The sequence below is a fragment of the Urocitellus parryii genome, chromosome 8 (assembly GCF_045843805.1).
Source record: "Urocitellus parryii isolate mUroPar1 chromosome 8, mUroPar1.hap1, whole genome shotgun sequence".
Lineage (NCBI taxonomy): Eukaryota > Metazoa > Chordata > Mammalia > Rodentia > Sciuridae > Urocitellus > Urocitellus parryii.
In genome coordinates, this window is record NC_135538.1 from 127343296 (window position 1) to 127356010 (window position 12715).

Genomic DNA, 12715 nt, shown 5'->3' on the forward strand with positions numbered 1-12715 from the left:
TTTCCATTCAACTCTTGAGTAGCTCACTTCTACTTAACTTCCACAAATGATTAAACACATCCTTTACAATAAGGATGTAGTAACTTCACTCTGGCTTTGTTTTATTTCTTTGTTATAGTAAAAAGGAATTAACAGTCAAAGAAACTCAGTTCTGGTGCAAAGCCATGTACTCCATGGTACTCCTCAAAGTTTAGTTTCCTTCACAAGGTCTTGAGCCTTTTCTAGCAGGGGTTCCATGTAGTTGCCTAGCTTTCTTTAGTCAACACTGTAGATAATTGGTTAATTAGCCCTAAAGTTTTTGTTTTCTCTCATTTTCGCCACCTATGGAACCTTCCATAGAACATTATGGAAGTTTTGAACTGTTTTTCCAAAGATTTTGTCAAAATTTGATGTTCAAAAAGGTCAGTACAGGAAAGCGCCCGAACAGGGACTTGAACCCTGGACCCTCAGATTAAAAGTCTGATGCTCTACCAACTGAGCTACCCAGGCCCCACAAGTGAAGGGCTTTTCTATATTTCCTAGTGTGAAACTGCCTGGAAACACTGGTTTTTTTTGTTTTTTGTTTTTTTTTTTAATTCTATTTGTCTTTTCTTTATTCTAAACTCTATATTTGCCTCTTTGAATATGTCTCACAACTATTTCTTCCCTAATTTGTGGAATTATGTAATGCAACCCTAACTATTATTTCTAAAAGCATTACATAAGTAGAGAAGTAATCACAACAGTCTTGTCCATGTTCAAAGGTTATGCCCCATTCTCCCCAAGATTTTCAGAATGCTTGCCACAAAAAATAGAACAGGACAAATAGGTATTGAGAATTTATTTTGAGGAAGGTGTTCTGCTTTCCCCTGAGTTCACAGCAGTGAATAGGGACCGTCTTTAACCCTATCTGGTTCACACGTTTGAAGGGAGAGGTGGCCATCAAAAGGCTTAGTTTTGTTTCTCAAGAACCTTTAATTGTAGTTAGACACAACAAGCGATGCTGAGAACTGAACCCAGGGTCTCATACATGTCAGTCAAACACTCTACCACTGAGCCACAACCCCAGCCCTGTACCAAGGTATCTCAATAGCCATTGTGATGAATACTCTCAAGAAATATTTACAAGATGTTGAGAGAAACAGTATAAATTCATGACCTGAGTTTCCAAATTAAATGAGATAATGTAAGCAAACTCTGAGAATAATATCTGGAACATGCTAATGGTACAATAAAATTTAGGTGTTATTACTATTACTTTTATTAGTGTAGAATAATAAAATACTGTAAATTAGTACTTAATTGTTTTGGTTGTGCAGCCTTAAACAAAATTTTTAATCTCTAATCTACTTTCTTCCTTTAAATCCTGCAACTGAAATTTCTTCTTATTCAAAGGCCGAGTTTGACACAATAATTACCACATAGTAAGTTTTCAATTAAGTATTTACTTGTGCTACTGTTTAAAAAAAAAGGTTGAGATAATCTACAAGATTACCTCTATAAGATAAAATGGAAAATGTTAATAGATTTATATCAGGATAAAGGGAATAGAGAGGTAGAAAATTAAAGTGAGACTAAATTATGCACCCCACCTCACCCCAAAAAGACTATTTATAAGGGAAGATGACCTCTTTCAAGGGATTAGAGAAAACTTTTCCCAAAAAGTGATGTTTCACCTGAGAATTGTGGGGATAACCCCTCAATTGGACAAAGGTTTGACTCCAGCATTCCTGGAAAATCAAAAAACAGAATTTTCAGAGGACTGAAAGATAACATGAGCAGCTTGAATGCATAGAGCTTGAGAAAGTACTGATGGAGGTGTAAGGAAAAGTGGTCAGGAAGGCAGAGGCAGACCAGTAATTGGCTCCAAGATTACGATAGCAGTGCACAGTTCAGACTTCACCCTAGAAGCAATATGAAGCCTATAAGGATTTTAAGCAGGAAGGAACAACATGATTACACTTTAAAATTATTACACATGATTTTAAAAAAATAGCACAGTGGTGTCCTGTAAAGAATGGATGTAAGGCAAAGGATTATGCAAAAACATAAATTAGACCACTGTGCAGTAGAAAATCATGCAGATTTGGCCTAGTGACTATGAGGTAATGGGAAGGAATGGTGAAGAGAGACTGAGGAACATGAAGAAAGAAGAAGACCTGGACCCACACCACCCCTGGGGTCTGGGAAAGCAGGAGGTGTCAATGTGATTCATTCTTCTCAGTAGCTCATTTCCCACATAGGCTTGTTACTGGGAAAGGCAGAAATAAAGGAGACTAGGAAATGGCACTTAAGATCTTTTGAGAGTTCTTTGGGAAGTCTAGAGCATTTGCAGTGTTCTTGATAATCCTTGTGGAAACCCAAGGAAGCTGCTGCTAATTCTGACCAGTAAGCCAGCCCTGAAAGATCAAACAAAAACAAGGAGAATGTTGGAAGGAAGTAACATCTTCAATGATAGTCCACAGAAGATACAATTTCTGAGAGGAAGGAACCTGAGTCTGACTAAGCTGCATCCTCTCCTTCAAGGTCCTCACAAGGTGTCTGACAGGTAGGACTAAGGTATCATCTGACGACTCAACTGGGAAAGGATCAACTTCCAAGCTCACATGGTTATTGGTAGAATTAAGTCCTTCAAAAGCTATTGACTCAAGGACACTCAGTTCCTTCTAGATATTGGCTGAAAGCCACCCTAAATTGCTTGCCACATGGGCTTCTACAACATGGCAGCTTGCTTCCTCAGTGTGAAAGTCAAGAAGGCCACAGAGAGTCATCTAGTCAGTTTAAAGTCACAACTGTATAAAACCTAAATAAATTTAGATCTGGTTGACTTCTACAATTTCTTCTGAATTTCTTTATTTAATTGCTTTATGTTAGTTTACTAATTTAATTTCTTTTTTTCATCTCTGAAATAAACTCTCTCATTGTTATTATGACCTAAAACTCTACATGAACTACACTTACACTAATAACCTTTTCTCCTGTCAGGTTCCTCCTTGCTCATTCACTGACCTTAAACCATACCTGTCTTCTTGCTATTCCTTGAACATTCCAACAAGTTTCTTGCCAAGCCCTTTTTACCTGTTATCCCCTGGCCTGCAATTCTATTCCCCCTGATAGCCTCATAGCTCACCTACTCACTTCCTCTGGTTCTCTGCTCAAATGTCTCCTTATCAGAAAGACCTCCCTAGTCACTCTTTATTATCAAATATTCCCTACCCCTTTATTCTGTATTCTTTTTCCCACTGATTTCATTTTTCTTCCTAACATGTATTACTGACATATATTTGGTTAAGAGTTCATTATCTGTCATTCCCCATTTTTCCGTTAAAATGTAAACCCATGAGAGCAGGAGCTTTTGCACAGTCTTATACCTCCAACAACTTATTAGCAGACTGGGTCCAGTTAAGAAATAACACTAAACTGGGGATATGGTATCACGTGCCTGTAATCCCAGGGACTCAGGAGGCTAAGGCAGGAGAATAGCAAGTTCAAAGCCAGCCTTAGCAATTTATCAAGGCCCTAAGGAACTTAGCAAGACCCTGTCTCAAAAGAAAAAAGGGCTGGGAATGTAGCTCAGTGGTTACACCCCTGGTATCAATACCTGGTACCAAAAAGAAAAGAAATAACACTAGGCATTTCAACTGGATACAGTGTGGTAACTCAGACATAATAACTGCAGGAAGTAACTATTCATTCTCAGGGCTGGGGGAACAAAAAGGAAGAGGTTGGGCCTTCTGAAGATAAATTACTGGCCAGCTGCTGTTACCTCTGCTGCTAGTATTTCAATAATGGGATGTTCTGGGAATCCATAAAGAGAATGAAAGTTGGGAGGGAGTCAATTGCCATTGTTAGAACAACTTGACACGAAGAGCAAAAATCAAAAAAGCAGTCCCTTCTTTTTCCTTCAGTCTTCCAGAGTTGAAAAAAGTAATTTGTAGACACCCAGCCCCAACATCACAGAACAGCATATAGGAAGACGAATTTGAAGCTGAGCGAGAAGATATTTTTTTGCAGGGGCGTTTGGGTGAGTTGGTATGGGAAGGGCGAATAACCACTAAGCCACATCCTCAGCCCTATATATATATATATTTTTTTTTTTTTTATTTTGAGACAGAGTATCTCTAGGTTGCTGAGGCTAGTTTTGAATGTGACCTGCCTCAGGCTTCCAAGTCGCTGGAATTACAGGCTTGCACCACTGTGCCCATTGAAAGAACTGAGCCATAGGAAACACAGGCTTGAACAGTGCATACTAAGTGTGGAATGAAAATCTATTGAATACTTCCTGCTACATAAACTGAGATGTTGAAAGCAGGATACTCAATATTGATATTGTTCATTATTGAATTGGGTGCTTATCTTAAATACCAGTTTATCTACTTCACCTGTTCTTGTTTCTCTTTTACCATTTCTGCATCTTATAATTTGAATAATTTAGAACTCCAGCCACCAGCAACGGGGCAGGAAAAACGGTTCAATGCAAGAAGACTGAGGGAAAAGTTTTGTGTTGTTTTGCTTTGGTAAAGTGTGTGTGTGTTTGTGTGTGTGTGTGTGTGTGTGTGTGTGTGTGAGAGAGAGAGAGAGAGAGAGAGAGAGAGAGAGAGAATGGTCATCAGTGGTGACCTGGTGATAAACAATTCCAGAGGATTAGTTTTTTTTAAAAAATCAATAATTAATGCAACATATTTCATAGTATGCAACACCTTTCACAATTCCAGTATAACAGCCTTCCATCCTCTCATCCCTCTCTTCACACTCTTGGCCCCGTGAGTTTCTTGACCTTAGTGTTTTTGTAACAAAAAATACCTGAAAGGCATTTTCAACTCTCCTACCTCCATCTCCAACTGCTATGAGAAAAAAGAAAAGGAAAAAAAAAGAAAGAATGAATTTTGGAATATCCTTAGTGAAAGTCTCCGTTTTTTAACGTAACATCACATTTCTCAGGAAAACAGCACACTACCCCTTCAAACTCATTAAAGCCTACGTCTTGCTTTTAAGAAAAGACGTATAATACATTTTCCTACGGAAAAAGGTAGAGAGGAAAAAAGGGGGAGGAAGTTATGGAGCTTCCTTCACTGGTTTCCTTCCTTTATGTTAGGCAGAAGAAAAAACAGCTTGCGTTGCCCCCTCTGAGGTTCGAACTCAGGACCTTCAGATTATGAGACTGACGCGCTGCCTACTGCGCTAAGGAGGCAACCTTGCTATACGCTCACACGGATAATTTACCAATATTACTGGAAAAAACTACTATAAATGTTCCGAATCATAGTTTTCCAAAGTAATGTGAAACTGTGGTTTAATTAGTGTCTAAAACGGTTTGTATGACAAAGGCAGGCAGAAAAGGCAGGGACCGACATCCAAGTTCAATCCCTTTCCCTGCGAATCTTTCTGCGGAGACTCTAAGGACTGTAAGGGCAACTGAGTCCAGATTTCACACATGTCCTGAACCGGGCCCTGGATTATTTGTCTCACTGTTTGGCCAGGGGTTTTCACTCCAAGATCAGGTAGCTGCGACACCTTCTAAATGGAAAACAAGACTTAAATAGCAAGACTGCACTCTTTTGCGTTCTTTGTGTGGTTGCGTGGAGGCGCTTTTTCCCCTGCAGCGAATGAAAGAGGACAGATTTTTTAAAAGGTCTCACGATTCTTTCTTATTTTTCTCTAGCAGCAACCGGTTCAAACCAACGACCCCAGACTTGCTTACGCTCGAAATCCGAGAGCTTATTTAACCGGGTCCAACCTCAGTGAGTGTAACACCTTCCTCCGGTTTGGGAGATTGCCGAGAGCCTCCCTCCCGCTCCTCCCGCGCCGTGGGGTCAGGAGTCACCTCGAAATGCTGTTGGGAGAAAGGGAGTTCCCGGGTTGTGATGGGGAGCGAAAGGGAGGGCCTGCCACTAATTAGCAAAAGAGAGTGGGAAAAGGTAGCCGAGAAAATACTGGAAATAGGCAAAATATTTCAGGAACTCGGTAAGGAGGAAGTACTAGCCGAGCTAAGTCCCTATACGAATGATTCCACCCCATTAAGGACGTGGGTACGAATCCCAAGGACACTGGTCCGTTTTATCTTTTTTCATAGCCAATAGACAGTTCTCACAGCTTCCCTATTTAGGCAGGTTCCTCTCCTTCCATCACCTGTTTTCCCAGGCCAGAGGTCACACATATTTATTGTCTCTAAAGCTGATACATAATAGGGCTTCAACTAATTATTTCATTTAACGAATACTTACTGAGTACCTATTGTGTAATATCCCTTAATCATTATTGTACTTCATCACCCAAAACTATCCAAGTATAACAGACTTTTATTTAATTCATTTGTTTATTTTAAAAGTATTATTTTGCACCTACTATGTATCAGTTACTTATCTAGGCCTGCATAAACCTCAATACTTCCTTATTCTATTATTAAATAAAGAGATGATCCTCAGTCTCCCTGAATCCGCTTTCACCTTGAGACGGGTCCTGCCTACACCACTGAAGGAAAAAAAAAATCTGTCAGATCCCGGAGAAGACCCTATTCTTAGCATTGCCACAGCGATGATATATAATCATTTCATAATCTGAACCCGGATTACCCTGATCTGAGTTGAGGCGACTCTGCAAAAGACCCCATTCTTCGCCTTCCTACTGCCCCTTTACATTCCACTAGCTAGGGGGGCTCAAGTCTCCCGGTGCGTCTCTTTCTTTCTGGGGCCACTGCTAGCTTTTCCTCCATCCTCATCGCTTTTCTTCATCCTCTAGGCCTCACCCTAGAAATTGCTTTCTCCTGGAAGCCTAGCTTGAATTCTCCCTCCCACAAGTTTCAGGATTACATTTAGCAGCTGAGGATGATGAGGGGGATAGGAAAGATGATTCCTGCCTTGGAGCCTAATGGAGAAAATAAGCCTTTAATGATGGCCCTAAAATGACACATTGCTATAAAAAAACAAACAAACAAACAAACAAAAACACTATGAATGACATCTGAGATATCTTGTTACCAGAAAAAAAAGAGTGCTACACAATAATACAAAAGAACAATGTATAGAAAGGGCACAGTTCAGATTGTTACCAGTGATGTTATCAGGAGAGAGGAAAAGAGATTATAAATTTTATTTTCAACATTTGTTGCCACAGTCCGCCTGCAGCAAAATAACCAGGTGAGGAACAACTTGTGTAGACTGATACAGCAGGAGTGGGAGCCCTTTATTGTAGAACAACAGAGGTATTTATACATTCCACACAGCTTATCTTAATTAACATAAACTAGATCAACCAATAAGAAATCTCCACACTTAATGGCTCGCAGGCATTACTTCACAAACCACTCCCTCTGGCAAAATGCCAGGCACCATCCAGACTTGTTTACAGACTCTAACAATTTGTTTGAGTTGTTAAAATGAGTTTATATTTATTTCACAAATTCAATAAGTGAATTAATAAATTCATAAAGAAATTTAAAAAAACTCAATCTGATTAGTGCAGCAAAGAAGAAAGAGCATGCTGGGAACACAAATCAGATCTGGGCTCAATCATTCTTTTTTTTTTTTTTTTGGCAGCTTCTAATCATACTACCTATTCTTAATTGGGTATTCCTCTCGGTATGCTTTGGGTACACTCTGTTATCACTCAATCCATCACTTATTTTAGCACTAACCATACTTCTTGAAAAGTTTTCTGTAATTGTCTGCTTTTTCCCATACATTATAAATTTTGTCAAAAGCGGAATCATTTTTCTCTTTCCCACATCATGAAAATTAGTACTTATGGTAAGTTTTTGTAAATAAATACACGAAACAATGTCTTTCCAATTTGAGAAATGTGCAAATCATACAGAGATGAGGAGCCTGGATGGAAAACAATGAGATCTTAAGTTTTAGGTGTATTATGTGTTATTAAGTCCCTCTAACAGGACGCTCCTGCTGAGTTAGGTTCCAGATCATTGATTATACCAAGAGCAAGTATGCTTTTCGTGGACTGAGCTCTACTACCAGGTAACTGCAAACCATTCTTACTTAGATTACCAGGAAACAACTGTTTCTAGATTGTGGAACTCAGATATCTCTTCCCCTACTCATTCTCCTTGGTGACTTTCATGTGTTTGCATTCATTTTGCAGTATCTGTGAGCCAATTATGGGCAATTTCAAGAAAATAGTTAAGCCTTCTTAACCTCAAACTCAAGAATAAATAAATCCACCCATTCCCTCTATTTTCCAGGTCTCTACTCATTGTTCTTTCCAGAAGATAAATGTTCCAAAGGTGAAAGAGAGAATAGTCATCTAGACTTACTCCCTTTTTCCTTCTTTAGAGGGAAATTTAAAACCTACAGTTCAAAAGTAGGCTTTTGAGGTTCTGGTGTCATATTTAAACTAATGAACACCCTCACCCCTTTGGTGCTAGGGATCTGCCTATGTGCATACTAAACAAGCACTCCATCACTGAGCTATATCCCCAGCTAGTTAGCCTCCCCTCCTTTTCTTTCTTTCCTTCTTTCTTAAACAAGGTGGTGGTTTGTGAAGTAAAAAGGGTGGCACCAGAGCTAGAGAAGAAAGACCTTAACTAGATCTGAGATACAAACCATCTTTTAAGGCTAGGACATTCCAGCAGATAGTATGGAGAGTTTATGTTTACAAAGGGAGGGAGTACGCACCTGAGAGGACTTTATAATCACCTATCCAGAAGTCTTTGGATTTCACACTACACTATTTCCCAAAACTCTATTCAATTCCATCTCTATTAATTGACTATTTTATAACAGGCACCTTGCTTGGATGAAGACATAACAAAAGAATGAATGCCAGAAAATGATTCCAGGGTTCCTGGGTATCCACTTGGGGCTGGGACCTGGAAAGCCAAGAACGAAAAGGAAAAAGAAGAGGAAGGGGAGAAGGGGGATTTAACTCCCTTTAGACTTGTCAGAATTAGCCTATGGAATGAAGGCAAAAATAAATTCTCCAAAAAAATCTGAGGCTGGGCTACCCTACTGAGTATTCATTCGTTTGTCCATCCATCCGCCCTTCATTGGTTCATTCATTCACTCATCCTTTCATCTATGCATTCATGGAACAAACACTGAACTTTAATGTACCAGACCTTGGGCTATATTAAAGAAGAGTGAAGGTTCTGTCCTGTAATTACGGCACTTTGGAAAGATAGATTTTAAAAGTTCAGACTCATGATTACAGCTGAGGGGAAGCACTAAGATAGACGGAGTTAGCTCTAGATGTTTTCAGATACCCATAAAATGAGTCAGTGACGCGGAAAAAGGGCGATGTTATATATGTCATTGCTCCCTTTCAATCGATGGGGCTAAAATCAAGTTTTCCCTTTCAGGGGTCGGAAATGAAAGGAAATTAGTCTCCCGAGGTAACAATATTCTTGAATCAAATCCCGCCCTGCTCCTGAGATGGAGGGAAAGAAACCTGGGAAGAAGCAGCGTGGAAACAGTGTGTGACTCCTCCCCTCCCCCTCCCAACCTACGTTTGGCGTTTCTAACGCCCGGCCGCTGGAAAGTGGGGATATTTTCTATCCGGAAAAAAAAATACCCTTGTAAAAATTCTTTTACATTAATTAGGACGCAAATATAGAGCTTTTATTTAAAGTGATATTTCATTTTCAATTTATTTGATATAGTTCATTTTTTTCAAGAGTACAAAGAGACCTCAGATGGACAGTGTGTCCGGAGCTTGTCAGGAAGGGTTCCATGGTGTAATGGTTAGCACTCTGGACTCTGAATCCAGCGATCCGAGTTCAAATCTCGGTGGAACCTTTCATATTGTTTGAATTTTGCTTTTCTTTCTCTGGTCTCAAACAGTGTAATTTCGCCTTTTGAATTCCAAGTCTTTAGATATTGATGAGCTCTGACAATGAGAAAAGGATATGTGATATGCAGTCCCAGTAATCAGTGGATTCTGAATCAGTCTTTAATCACCGAATATATGTAATGAGCTTTTCTGTTCCCATCACACTAATTTCGTACCTCCTACTCCCCCTTGATGTCCCCAGGTTAGAGCGAATTTAGTAAATGTGACTTTAATGAACTGGCCAGAGAACAGGACAAAACGAGCTTTGTGATTAATAAACAAACAGGAAAAGGAAGAGGACAGATCTCAGTAAAGGTCCGTCATTTTAGTTAATATTAAACAGGAAAAAAAAATAGAATAAGAGTGAAGAAATGGCTGAAATTATGGACCTCAAATAAATAAAAGAAGCTGTGTCAGAAGTGGGATTCGAACCCACGCCTCCATTCGGAGACCAGAATCCTCAACAGGAGGAAGCAGAGCTTGAGTCTGGCGCCTTAGACCACTCGGCCATCCTGACACACCCGCAAGTTTTTCTGAAATCATAATATTCTTCAATTGTAATGAATGTCCACACAGTGCAAACTACTACATTTAAAAAAAATAGTTTAACCTAAGAAATAAAAATACGAGTCGTTATAAGTGAACTGAATCCTCTTTCTTAGTAAAATCAGAAATTTTGAGCAACTCGGGAGGTCTTCCTCCTAATCCGGACTAGAATTTAAAGTTTCTCTCCCCTCACTTCCTCCCATGCCCAGTGTACAGAAGCGTGAAGATCCCAACAACATGGCACTGACTCCAGACTAGGCATGAAAGTCCCCTTCATCCGTGATGTGAAAGGACACAAAGCACGGGCTCGGTTCCGATATGCTGCATGGCAAATCAAGCGAGTTGTGCAGGGAAGTGATCCAGAGATATGGACCATGTGAGAAAGCCGATGTAGACAACAATGGCAGGATGAGTAGGGGTCTGGGGCCTTGAGCAGGAAGACTGGCTGTAAATGTAACAGGAGTTGGTCTGATTGGGAGTTGAAAGAGGGAGAAGAGCTGATGTGAAAAACCATAATGGCAGAAGGAAATATCAACAGAGAGCCAACATCCCCAGATCCCTTCACCAAACTTGCAGAACTAGACAAACAAGTTCATTCTGCTGAGGTGCATGCTACTGGAAACTAGTACTAGAGATAACAACAGACACAGACATTTATAAAGGTCCTCCGAAGAAATGGCCAGGTATCAATGTGATATCTGAAGAATCTCCAGTCCAAAATTTTGGCCCAGATCTACAGAACACTCAGCATCAGATTTTTCATTCATAATGTTAAATATGAATGACAATCAAGGACAACCAGATCTTTCTGGAAATATTTCTACAATAAAGACAAGGATGAATACAAACAGGTCGGGAGGATCTAAGAGGAAACATACAAATGCAAGAATTTGAATGTCTTTTTAAAAAATTACAATTAAATCCTCAAGGAGAAGAAAGAAGATATTGCACTAATGAAACAAGAAAAGACAAGGAAACTCTTAAAATTAATATTATAATGGCAGAATTATTTTTGTAAATTTCAAAATAAAGTTGGAGAAATCTCTTAGAAAGTAGGATGAAGAATGAGAAATGGAAGAGGATCAATAAGAAAATAACAGTATAGAATAAAAGATATACCCTCATTCTACTGGGGCCTCCAGAAAAGAGGAGAAAATGAAGGAAAGGAGATAAAGACAATAGATATAAAATTATTTTTCAGAACTAAAGACCTCAAGTCTACAGATTTAAAGTCCACCAAATGTCCTAAATAATATGTAGAAAGGCAACCCTTTGAGGCATGTCATCACAAAACATCAAAAATGAAGATCCTAGGGCTGGGGTTAAGGTTAGGGTTAGGGTTAGGGTTGGGGTTAAGGTTAGGGTTAGTTGTTTTGTTTTTTCTTGAAACAGGGTCTCACAATGTTGCCCAGGTTGGTATTGACCTTCTGAACTCAAGAGATCTTCCCTCAGCTTCCTGAGTAACTAGAACTATAGGTGTAGGCCACAACAAGGAAATTGATATGGATATAATCTACTGATATTTATTTATCACCATTTTCATATGCACTCATGTGTTTGTGTGTTTAGTTCCATATAATTTTATTGTATATGTAAATAGCACACAACCAACACCACAATCAAGACAGAACTGTTCCATTGCAAGGTTCTCTGGTGCTAAAGCTAAAGCCTCAGATACTTCTTTCCTTCCCCTCTGTAAACCCTAGCAACTACTAGTCTGTTCCCTAGCTCTATAATTTTGACATGTCAAAAGAAAGAAAGAATGTTATGAGTGGAATAATACAGATTGTATGTAACCTTTTGAAATTTATTTTTTTACTTGGCACAATTTGTTTGAGATCCATTTAAATTGTTTCAATAGTTCATTCACTTTTAGTGTTCCATGGTATGAATATACCATAGTCTATATAACAACTTGCCATTCAAGGATATTCAGTTGTTTCCAAGCTTGACTGTTATGAATAGTGCTTTGTGCTGATTTTTGTGTGAACATGTTTTAATTTTTCTGAAATAAACGTCATTGATATTCAGATTTGAGACTCAAAACTGCAGTAGCCATTTGGTTACCTTACCAGAGAAACCTCCCCTGATTACCTAATAAGACCCCATCACTTTCCATCCTCCATATCCTGCCTTATTTCTCTTCATGGTATCTTTTACACTATTTCATATTTGATTCTTAGTTTGTTTATTTTCTGTCTTTCCCTCTAAAAAGTAACTGCAGAAACTCAAGAACTTTGTTTTGTTCCCCAGTGTACTGGAAAATAGAAGAGTGCCTGGCATAGTCAACACAATGACTGGCACACTCAACAAACATTTGTTGAATTAACGAATACATGAATTTCAGATCTCCATTCATATTGGCATATATTTATCTAACTTGTTCATTTTTGTTAAAGCATAGCTCTCC

The 12715-nt window shown here is 39.0% G+C and overlaps 4 non-coding genes across 4 annotated transcripts; 1 reads left to right on the forward strand and 3 right to left on the reverse strand.

The window, feature by feature from the left end:
- Positions 1-416: 416 nt before the first annotated feature.
- Trnak-uuu (transfer RNA lysine (anticodon UUU)) lies at positions 417-489 on the reverse strand. The gene has a single exon. It is a non-coding gene; the product is annotated as a tRNA-Lys (tRNA).
- A 4608-nt stretch (positions 490-5097) lies between these two features.
- Positions 5098-5170, reverse strand: Trnam-cau (transfer RNA methionine (anticodon CAU)). The gene has a single exon. It is a non-coding gene; the product is annotated as a tRNA-Met (tRNA).
- Positions 5171-9653: 4483 nt separating this feature from the next.
- Positions 9654-9725, forward strand: Trnaq-cug (transfer RNA glutamine (anticodon CUG)). The gene has a single exon. It is a non-coding gene; the product is annotated as a tRNA-Gln (tRNA).
- Positions 9726-10170: 445 nt separating this feature from the next.
- Trnal-caa (transfer RNA leucine (anticodon CAA)) lies at positions 10171-10276 on the reverse strand. The gene is made up of 2 exons: positions 10239-10276; positions 10171-10216 (listed from the first exon to the last, which is right to left on the reverse strand). It is a non-coding gene; the product is annotated as a tRNA-Leu (tRNA).
- Positions 10277-12715: the final 2439 nt, after the last annotated feature.